General features: G+C 40.1%; 1 protein-coding gene and 1 long non-coding RNA gene across 3 annotated transcripts in view; one reads left to right on the top strand and one right to left on the bottom strand.

The window, feature by feature from the left end:
- The window catches only part of NXPH4 (neurexophilin 4), a 315,221-nt gene that overhangs the window by 301,557 nt on the left and 1,431 nt on the right, over nucleotides 1–12,233 (bottom strand). The gene's annotated exons all lie outside the window — the stretch shown is intronic.
- Nucleotides 1–12,233, top strand: part of LOC141200984 (uncharacterized) — a 162,240-nt gene that overhangs the window by 38,223 nt on the left and 111,784 nt on the right. The gene's annotated exons all lie outside the window — the stretch shown is intronic.

Consider the following 12,233-nt stretch of genomic DNA (forward strand, 5'->3'; position numbering starts at 1 on the left):
GTCTTTACTGAAAATAGATTTTACCCATGAATTGAGAGTGTAAGGTCAAATCAGGAGATGAACAAAATAAATTCCCCTTATAAGATATATTACAAAGTTGCTTGTTTTCATGTGTACTAATAATTTATGAAATATAAATTAAAATAACGGTTACTTTTTAAGGATAGCTCTCTCTTGGCTCTCCACTTCCCCCTCTGGCTGCTCGTTCGGTATCTGATTTGTTCTTCTTTCCTTTGCTGTTGAGGTTTCTCAGGGTTTAGTCCTATGGCCCCCTGCAATAACATTTTTGCTGTCTGCGGTTGAGGAAAGAGCAGTATTGAGAAATGTTTTTGAGTTGGAAGCGGCAGGAGATGGTAAGGGCTTGAATGTGTTTGAAAGACATGGAGGAATCAAAAGTATCCCAAGGCAGCAGAAAAGTGAGGCGCTGTTAACAGATAGGTCTGGTGGGGGGAGTCAGTAGGAGATGTCTTCAAAGGACAACCCCTTCTAACTTTGGTCACTTATTCTAATTTATGAAATTCTCTTTTATAGAGGTGGCTAGTACTGTCCTTGATATTTAAATATTTTTCTCTTTTCAGATGAATAATGGTTTAATGTATTCCATAAAATGTGTGAATAGCTGTAGGACATGTCACATACCTATAATATCGAATCCTGCAGGGATAATAATGCTCAGTGATTCTGAATGGATGTGACACTCAACATATATACTATAGATGTAATGTATGAAAAATACAATAGGGCAGGTTCGCAGATATCCAACAGAGAATATTACTACAGGCATCGATAACGGCATTGCATGCTATACTGAATATAATAGAAATAAAAATAATGTGCCATACAAGGAGAGTGCAGGAAGCATTTATTGCAGTTTCCTCACAGTAAATATATACAGCGTAGCAACATGCCTAAGAGAATTATTTTACGAGACACCTACCTTCCATTTACATATACAATCATCTGTTTTGCATTTCCATATATTGTATTACTTCCTATATAAGAAGGACCAATAGCAGTTTTGATCTAGAGCTTTCTATTTCATGAATGACCACTAAGGAGAATAAAGAAATGTTACTGTATAGCAATGCCAATTTGTACAGTGCCATCCTCGATCTGTGAAAGTTTGATGGCATCCTCTTTGGACGATATTATTGGACTCACGATTCCACCACTCACTGTGTGTCTTGGAGGCAGTGAGTGACTGCTCAGTTGTCCAAGACTGACAGCTCAGCCGTCCAATATGAGACTGGGAGGTGCTGAGCTTACTTCAGGTGTTCCCTGTTCTTAGTAATTACCCAGTCATTTGGCAGCTATCTGGGACAGACAGGTTAGTTAGTCTTAGCTTTCAGCTCAGTGTGGTGTTTTCTTTGTGCTTTGTTCTCTGAACTCAGACATTCTGATCTTTTGTTGCCAGACCCTGGATGTCCCCACTGACTACCCGTGTTAGAACCCTTCTGTTTGCTTTTTCCATCTTGTGTTTTGCGGTCACGTGACCATCTGCCTTTATATTCCAGCTCCGCCCTTTTGGCTGTGCTGGACTTCAGTGTTTGACTGTTTCTCTAGCCAGGTGCTTCGGTGCCTTTCTCTGTCAATTCGCTTGGTCCTTCTGGGACCTCTAGTACCTTTTTGTCAGTTTGTCTTTTTGTGTTCTGCAACAACTTCTCTGTTTAGGAGGTGTCCCATTTTTGTCCCAGTCCTTAGTTCTTTTAGGGACCCCTCCCCTTATGCTATAGGTCTTCGTTCAGACTAGCCGAGGACTAAGGCGGGTCTGTTCGCTAGGAACAGTCAGCCCGCTACATCGTAGGAATTCAGCTTAGTCTTACTGTAGGGACAGCTTTCCCCTATCTTTCCTTAGTACTTGTTGCAGATCATAACAACCCGTTTGTCTTTCCCCTTTTGCCTTGTCACATTCTGAGCTTGGAATTCTGACTCTGGACTGTGACCTGACTACGCCTTAGTCTCTTCACTCTGTTTATGATGTACCTTCCTGCTCTTGACCTCAAACTCCTTGACTACCCTGATTCACGACTTTTCTGTGAGAAGTGACTCAGCATCACAATTGAATGACAAAGCTAACTGTCATGGGAGATCTGCCATTGTTCTTGGCGAGCATGCTCAGGTGCTTGCCAAGCATTTGCGGCGAGCTCGAATGCTATGTTTGAGTCACTGTATGTGCATGATTTGTGACTGTTTGACAGCTTTAATACATGTGAGGAATGCCTAACAAACAGGCATTCCTCACACATGTATTAAAGCTGTCAAACAGTAGCAAATCATGCACACGGAGAGACTCAAACATAACACCCGAGAACTCTGATGATACTCAGAAAATACCCGAGCATGCTCGTAAATCTCGAGTAACGAGCATGCTCGCTCATCTCTAGTCTTAATAGATTTAGACATTTTTTGAATCTGACATGTCACTTTATTTGGTGATAATCCTGTAATGTTTCAACATATCCCTGTGATTTTGAGATTGTTTTTTGTGACACATTATATTTTATGCTAATGGTAAATTTAGGTCGATATATCAAAGACTTGACAAAAGTTTCTAAAAATTACCAATTTTCAAACTTTGAATCCCTTTAATCCACATAGTCATATCACACAAAATAGTGAATAAATAATATTTCCCGCATGACTGCTTTACATCACCACCATCTGTAAAATGTTCTTTTATTTTATTAGGATGTTAGAAGCTTTAAAACTGTAGCAGTAATTGTTCATTTTGTCAAGGAAATTGACAAAACGTAAACATCTAAGGTATTAAAGGGCCATGGTTGGTGCCAACACTGATCGTGACTGATGCAGCAGGGTGTCAGCTATAGAATACCACTGACAGTTGCCGTATTTTCACCCATCGGGTCAGTTTTAACTTGTATTAGTGATCATTAAGGGGTTAGAGTTCATTTTATTTTTAAAGGGAATTCACACCCAATGTACAGCCCTGCATGAGCAATATTAGTAATGGAAAATGAATGTCGCCCACTAAAACAAAATCATAATAGTAAATATAACTGGTGATTTGTGATCGTCGCACATTTCTTGACCAGTTTCTGGCTGCAGAAGGCTTTGTAACATGACACACATTCACTGTCTTTTTGATAAAGTGCATTTTAGAACGGTTACAACAGCTGGATATTAATAACACCAATGATTGACTGTGGGGGACTATTCCCAAAACCCTTATATCACAGCAATAATCACACAGTCAACACATTTCAGAGCAATATAATGCTGAATCTCCAGGCAGCACAATATGGTGGTAGCACCAGAAGAGCGCAGGCTCTTATTACATTACTGCCTCAATAAGATTATGGTGTGTACAGAACAAGTAACAGATACTCTCGGCATACTAACTAAGTTGTAGAGTCAATGCGCAGTGTGAACATGCTGAGTCCCCAGTTCTCCGACATTCACAAGATCAACCGAGCTTCTGCTCAACATACAAATGACATTACCTGTCACATCCACCTTACACATTTTAGCTTGGCCAATGGTTCACCCCTAAAAAATAATATTGTGGGTCTTGCATTATGAGTCCTAGAGAACATCCCGGACAGCACGGATTGGTGGAAAATATAATAGCAAGGTTCACATTAGATAAATATAGAGGGACATATACTTCTCCATAATTATTGGTAATATAAGAGTGCTACAGATATGGTATCGGGATAGGTTAACTGCGAGTCTTTGACAGGAGTGTCAAGTGACAAATTCAGCTCTGCAGCATCAAGTTCTGCCTTACTATTGCCATCTACTGTAATCTCCCATCTCAACATCATCTGAGTTATCTCATAAGAAGAATATGTCCCCTATAAGTCATTACATACGGTATACTAGAGGTACTTGGCAAAGCTCCTGTAAAGATTTAGTTCACATCCTTTTTGGGGAATTAAAAAAAAAAATTAAAAAGTCACAGGGTTCCTTGAAATTTTTCCCAAATGGAAACAGGAAAAAAATTAAGAAAAAAAAAATCCAATGTTAGTCAGTTTATCTGCATAACTGTACAAACCAAAGTCACCCTGACAGCTCCGCTACAACGTCTCTATCAAAAGTAACAAAAAAATCATGCTCAAAAATTCCAAAGGTCTTCGATAACTATGGCGCCCAACTGGTAAAGTTCTTCCCATTTTTCACGTAGCACTGATGTACCATAATGGGTCTAAACAACTAGGGATACAGATCCCCTTTAAATTCTTAGAAAGCGTGCAATTATTTATGGCAGATCTAACTTTCGGCAGATGTAGTAGAGTTGTTATTTTCACAACTCAACTTAATGTGTTCCCCGTGTTTTAACATAAGACTGCAGATGTGTTATCTTACGATGCACAAATGATGCACCCTGAAGAGTTAACAAAGTCAGCTCTGTAAACCCATAGATGAGACCAGAGGAAACGTAAGGTGAAGATGTAGTATGAATATATCCTAGATATATTTCTTTACGGTTGACCATTCCTATTGCGGTTTGTGTTGTGCTCCTTAAAAGATATCTCCCCCTTAACCAATATTTTACAACCTATTGTCCATTATTATCTAAATGTTTGCAATTTATTGTGATATTTTCATTGCAAAAAAGGGCAGATAGTTATAAAAACTATTAATAGTCATCAAAGTAAAAAAAATGGACCTTTACTATACATCACGTAGAAGAAGCTGTATTACATTACCGTGGATTTTAACCCTTAACCATAGATGATATAGAAGCCCATGATGGACATACCCTATTATTCACCAGGATCTATTCACATGTTACAGACAAGAGATTCACTATGTTATGGGTCTTGTACAATTTTGATGCACTTTATTTAGCCCAAACCAGGCATTAGATCCAAGGAAGAACAGTAGAGGTCTTTTCGTCATACTTTTTTTCTTCTAGGTTTGACTACTACAAAAAATTGCACCATCGCTGCAATGTGGAACACACGGCTATAGAGTCAACTAATTGAGTCAGAAAATGTGTTTACCGAACCACAATAGGATTTCAGCTATCACTATCTACCCAGACAGCAATATAGGATCATACCCATCAATATCTACCCTGATGTCACTAAAGGATCAGACCTATCAGTTTCTACCTTGGCACCGATATAGGATCACACCCATTAATGACTACTCTGGTACAACTGTAGGATCACAACTATCAATGTTTACCCAGGCACCACTAAAGGATCACACCCATCACTGTCTACTCTGGCATCACTTTAAGATCACACCTAGCAGAACCTACATTGCCACTGATATAGCATCACACCCATTAATGTCTACTGTGGGACAACTGCAGGATCACAGCCATTAATCTCTACTCTGTCATCACTAGAAGCACACTCATCGGTGTCTCCTCTGCCATCACTATAGGATCACACTCATCATTGTCTCCTCTGCCATCATTATATGATCACACATATCAATCTCTACTCTGGCAACACTATAGGATCGCACCTATTAATCTCTACCCTGGCACCACTACAGGAGTACACTCTTCATTGCCTCCTCTGACATCACTATAGGATCACACATCAATCTCTACCCTGGCACCACTATAGGAGTACACTCAAAAATATCTACCCTGGCACCACTATAGGAGTATAGTCATAAATGTCTACCCTGACATCACTATAGGAGTACACTCATAAATGTCTACCCTGGCATCACTATAGGAGTACACTCATAAATGTCTACCCTGGCATCACTATAGGAGTACACTCATAAATGTCTACCCTGGCATCACTGTAGGATCCACCTATTAATCTCTACCCTGTCATCACTGTGGGATCCACCTATTAATCTCTTCCCTGGCATCACTATAGGAGTACACTCATAAATGTCTACCCTGGCATCACTATAGGAGTACACTCATAAATGTCTACCCTGGCATCACTATAGGAGTACACTCATAAATGTCTACCCTGGCATCACTGTAGGATCCACCTATTAATCTCTACCCTGTCATCACTGTGGGATCCACCTATTAATCTCTTCCCTGGCATCACTATAGCCGTACACTCAGAAATGTCTACCCTGTCATGACTATAGGAGTACACTGGGCAATTTCTACCTTGGCATCACGTTGAGGTCATTCGCATCAGTGACGTCCCTTTCACCAGAATTTACATTGTTAAACCCTGTGATACAGGAGCACTGTCTGTATTTCACGATACTCTTGTGAACTTATTCCTTGTAATTAAAAGGGTTTTTCTCCTAAAATGTATGAAGAAGACATTATACATGTCAGGTTGAAGAAATAAGATGCCTCATAAATACTGGGAGATCTTGAGAAACCATTTAAGATCTATGCAGGATTTCCTTAAAACACTAATAATCCTCACATATGGAAAACTTCCTACAGTCACACTTCTTATTCTTGCTAAAAAGAAGTCATGAAATGTATCACCTTATTCTGCGGACTACATCAAAATAACTGCGTTTGTTCCATCCACTCCCTTCTATTCTGTAGCCCTCACTACAGTGTTATTTCTAAACTAATTTTACATATTTTTTTTTCTAAAGAAACAATAAAAAAGACATGAAACATGGAAAGATCCACCAATTACATGCATACATCCATAGTATGCTCTTATATTAGATATTAAACATTTTCCTGATTATTTCCAATCATAAAAAGTATCATATCCTGAAAGTTTGACCTGGCATTAAAGACCAATTCAGTATAGAGAAAGCAGAAAAGAGAAGGGATTAAGTGGATGAGGGGTTAATCCTACTGAGGGGAGTAATAGTCAAGGTTCAGTGATTGGAAAAGCATATGGTGTATAGTATATCAGGAATTTCAAGTCTCCTCCAGCTTCATGGTGTCTTTAATACCGTCTAATTGTAACAAGTGTTCACACATTTCATTTGCTACCTGGGGATTCAGTCCAGATTTAGTAAACCTATAATTATTCAGATTTATGTTTAGATCTAAATGTACAGTGTATATATATATATATATATATATATATATATATATATATATATATATATATATAAATGTGTGATTATATAAATGTATATTTATATACATTTATATATTCACACTCATATATATATACTATATTTACTATATATATTTATATATCTTACTCCATATATATTAGTGTATGAATATATTTATAGGTATGAGTTACTTTATTTACACTGTACATTATCTATCTATATATATGCATGTGTTTATATATATATGTATGTATATGTAGATATATATATATATATAAAAATATATATCTACATATATATTTATAATGAACTTGATACGATATTACAATATCTGTCTATAAAAAAAACTAGTATAACAACGACAATGTAGATCGTACCGTCATACCTATATTTACAGTACAGGGTTAATAAAGATAATATAAATCAAACTCGCCTATAGGGTACAGGGAGTAACAATAGGAATTAAAATCCAACTTTCCGTTAGGGGACTGGCGGAACAATGATGATGTAAGTCAAACCTATGAATAGACGGTGCGTCTATGTAAGAGGTTCGTTTGAAGTAAGTCAAACTTGCCTGAAGAGTACAGGGGAACCGATCCTAATATTACTCAGACTTACTTATAGAATAGGAGGGTAAAGTGTGATTTAAATAACACCTGATTTTATGCCTATTACTTGCATTTAAACTACTGCACCTTTTTTTTTTGCAAAGGAATTAAATATCTTGATATTGTCAGAGATTTTTCCTTGGTACAGATCCTTGGCACCTTATCATTTCATATAAGAAAAGCTAATTTATTTCTAGAAACTATGAAGACCAAAATTATTCTAAAATCCAAAGTCTGATCTATTATCTTTACATATGTTCTGGAAATCATCCCTGGTGGGAAATATTTTATGAGTTGATCCTTCTTCTACATTGGATACAAACGAACAACATGTATGAAGAACAGGACATGTCTTGTGGGCAGCAGCATGTATGAAGAACAGGACATTTCTGGTGGGCAGCAGCGTGTATGAAGAACAGGACATGTCTGGTGGGCAGCAGCATGTATGAAGAACAGGACATGTCTGGTGGGCAGCAGCATGTATGAAGAACAGGACATGTCTGGTGGGCAGCAGCATGTATGAAGAACAGGACATGTCTGGTGGGCATCAGCATGTAGGAAGAACAGGACATGTCTGGTGGGCAGCAGCATGTATGAAGAACAGGACATGTCTGGTGGGCATCAGCATGTAGGAAGAACAGGACATGTCTGGTGGGCAGCAGCATGTATGAAGAACAGGACATGTCTGGTGGGCATCAGTATGTATGAAGAACAGGACATGTCTGGTGGGCATCAGCATGTAGGAAGAACAGGACATGTCTGGTGGGCATCAGCATGTAGGAAGAACAGGACATGTCTGGTGGGCAGCAGCATGTATGAAGAACAGGACATGTCTGGTGGGCATCAGTATGTATGAAGAACAGGACATGTCTGGTGGCCATCAGCATGTATGAAGAACAGGATATGTCTGGTGGGCCTCAGCATGTATGAAGAACAGGACATGTCTGGTGGGCATCAGCATGTATGAAGACCAGGACATGTCTGGTGGGCATCAGCATGTATGAAGAACAGGACATGTCTGGTGGGCATCAGCATGTATGCAGAAAAGGACATGTCTGGTGGACATCAGCATGTATGAAGAACAGGACATGTCTGGTGGGCATCAGCATGTATGAAGAACAGGACATGTCTGGTGGGCAGCAGCGTGTATGAAGAACAGGACATGTCTGGTAGGCCTCAGCATGTATGAAGAACAGGACATGTCTGGTGGGCATCAGCATGTATGAAGACCAGGACATGTCTGGTGGGCATCAGCATGTATGAAGAACAGGACATGTCTGGTGGGCATCAGCATGTATGCAGAAAAGGACATGTCTGGTGGACATCAGCATGTATGAAGAACAGGACATGTCTGGTGGGCATCAGCATGTATGAAGAACAGGACATGTCTGGTGGGCAGCAGCGTGTATGAAGAACAGGACATGTCTGGTGGGCAGCAGCGTGTATGAAGAACATGACTTGTCTGGTGGGCAGCAGCGTGTATGAAGAACAGGACATGTCTGGTGTGCATCAGCATGTATGAAGAACAGGACATGTCTGGTGGGCATCAGCATGTATGAAGAACAGGACATGTCTGGAGGGCATCAGCATGTATGAAGAACAGGACATGTCTGGTGGACAGCAGCATGTATGAAGAACATGACATGTCTGGTGGGCAGCAGCATGTATGAAGAACAGGACATGTCTGGTGGGCAGCAGCGTGTATGAAGAACAGGACATGTCTGGTGTGCAGCAGCATGTATGAAGAACAGGACATGTCTGGTGGGCATCAGAATGTATGAAGAACAGGACATGTCTGGTGTGCAGCAGCATGTATGAAGAACAGGACATGTCTGGTGGACAGCAGCATGTATGAAGAGCATGACTTGTCTGGTGGGCAGCAGCGTGTATGAAGAACATGACATGTCTGGTGGGCAGCAGCATGTATGAAGAACAGGAAATGTCTGGTGGGCAGCAGCGTGTATGAAGAACAGGACATGTCTGGTGTGCAGCAGCATGTATGAAGAACAGGACATGTCTGGTGGGCATCAGAATGTATGAAGAACAGGACATGTCTGGTGTGCAGCAGCATGTATGAAGAACAGGACATGTCTGGTGGGCAGCAGCGTGTATGAAGAACAGGACTTGTATGAGGGGCAGCAGCATGTATGAAGAACAGGACATGTCTGGTGGGCAGCAGCATGTATGAAGAACAGGACATGTCTGGTGGGCAGCACCATGTATGAAGAACAGGACATGTCTGGTGGGCAGCAGCATGTATGAAGAACAGGACTTGTATGATGGGCAGCAGCATGTATGAAGAACAGAGCATATATGTATGATGGTCAATGGTCAACAAAGAAATTGTATGATGGATGCAAAATATGTGTAAGAAGAACAGGCGTGATAAGACGCATATAGCACATAGGCACACTAGCGGACATGGCTGATACTGAATCACTGATTAGCTCCACTCACATCAATGAATTTAAATGGTTACGTATATTTTGTTATTGAACCATTTTACTATTCCTTTTCTGCAGTCGGTGTGCCCTGCACGAGAATCTCACCACAATAATGTAATTGTTGCAAATCTTTAAAGCAAGTTATTCCCAGTTTTATATAATAATAAATTGCCTTTACTCCAAGAACTGACAATCTATAAAAGACGAATGCATCATATGAATATGCGTCACATCCCGATAAGTCATGATAAGAAATGAATTTTATAAAACAAGTGAGGAGGGTCTATTCTAGAAGGGATGATGCCATCAGTAACCTGTCGATTTAAAACAATAGATATGTAGAAAACTAATGGCTGGTAATGATGTCCTGTGCCCATTATTACAATACAATCCAACCTTGTAGCAGCAGCAGACAGCGTATGCGCAGCCTATGAGAAATCCTATTAATTTATAATTTATGTTCACTGAGAATATAAATTATTTTCATGATAGTTACAGTGATGCCGCTCCTGAAATGAGGGCTGATTTCATTTTCTGAAAGCAATGTGCTTGGCATAAGCCCAGCTGTACTGTGGGGCTCTATACAAGGTGTGAGGCACAATAAGCACTGGGATATATGTGAGGGGCGAGCCTCCGACCTCAGACTTTTTAACATTGTTAGATCTTCGCCCCTACGCCTATTTATGGCACCATTAGTAATGTATTATATACTCCAGTGTACTTTATAATAAATACATATTTATACCTGGATCCCATTAAATTAAAGTCCAACTCCACCGAAGTGTGAAAATCCAATTGTGAGTGCGTTTAACCCCTTCTATCCCAGTCCCAAGCCATATAACACTCCCATGAATTGGGGAAGCCGAGATTTAGGGAGCTACATGTCCGAGCTCTCACACTGGACAGCTGTTGGGCGCCATTGAGGTTTTAATATAACAGCTGCTAGGCACGGTCAGGAATAAAATACATTTTATAATTCTACAGACTTATGAGCAAGTGCCAGGTTTCCTATATCTCCACTTTCAGGGAGTGTGACTTGGAGGAGTGGGATTTTTTTGGGGGGGTTATAAGCATATTAATGCTGAAATCTCAATAACCTTGCAACTAATGGTCAATGCGCAGAATTAATTACAAATTCCCTATGACACAATGAGCCCTGGTTACAAAGGCACCTTTAATGCAATATACAGTCTCCAGTCATTTGTGCCCCGTGGGCCTTAAACTGTTTGATCTACTGAAATTTTATGCTAAGGAGTTAATACCTATCTGATTAGAATGCATGTCCAGCCTTAGGTGGCACCCTGTTACTGTGAATAATCCTCTCATTAGGAGAAGAAACAGGGGATAGGCTTTACCCTTTATTCCCCAGGGTATGGATAACGCTACACATTTATCTTGGTAATAGTTAATAAAAATTGTTTTACTTTTTAGATTCCTGATATGTTACATGAGCAAAATAATGACCTAATAAATAAATAAATACATTACACTGTAAAAAGGCAACAGAGTAATAAACTACAATGTTACCACCGACTTTCAAAGTATTCACTGCACCCACAAGTCTCATAGATGACAAGGAAAGCTTTATTCAGATGAAGAGAGAAAAGGGGGGAAGTAACCCTTTCATTCCCAGCAAAGTACAACTTAAAACACACTTAAAGGAGCAGCTTATAACTTATAGAAATAGACACATTTACACATATGTGAGTTCAGATAAAGCAGTCATCATGGGGAAAACATTTTATGGACTTGATGCCTCTTGTCCTAATGAGGAATATTGTCTTACCATGGTTGATAAAAGAGAAGAAGAGCATTTAAGAGTAGAGCAACAGTAGATTAGGATGGCAGACTTTAATCGGGTTCTTTTAACAGTGTACCAGGTATGGACAGCACACCTTTCTGGACAGGGCATTCTGTACGAAGACTTACATGTCCTGCAGGGTTTGCCAGTAGTCACAAGCTGGGCAGGGAACTTACATGCTCAGCAGGGTCTGTCAGTAGTCACAAGCTGGGCAGGGAACTTACGTGCTCAGCAGGGTCTGTCAGTAGTCACAAGCTGGGCAGGGAACTTACGTGCTCAGCAGGGTCTGTCAGTAGTCACAAGCTGGGCAGGGAACTTACGTGCTCAGCAGGGTCTGTCAGTAGTCACAAGCTGGGCAGGGAACTTACGTGCTCAGCAGGGTCTGTCAGTAGTCACAAGCTGGGCAGGGAACTTACGTGCTCAGCAGGGTCTGCCAGTAGTCACAAG

This window comes from Phyllobates terribilis, unplaced genomic scaffold, assembly GCF_046119375.1.
Source record: "Phyllobates terribilis strain yellow unplaced genomic scaffold, ASM4611937v1 Scaffold_2__4_contigs__length_985480577, whole genome shotgun sequence".
NCBI lineage: Eukaryota > Metazoa > Chordata > Amphibia > Anura > Dendrobatidae > Phyllobates > Phyllobates terribilis.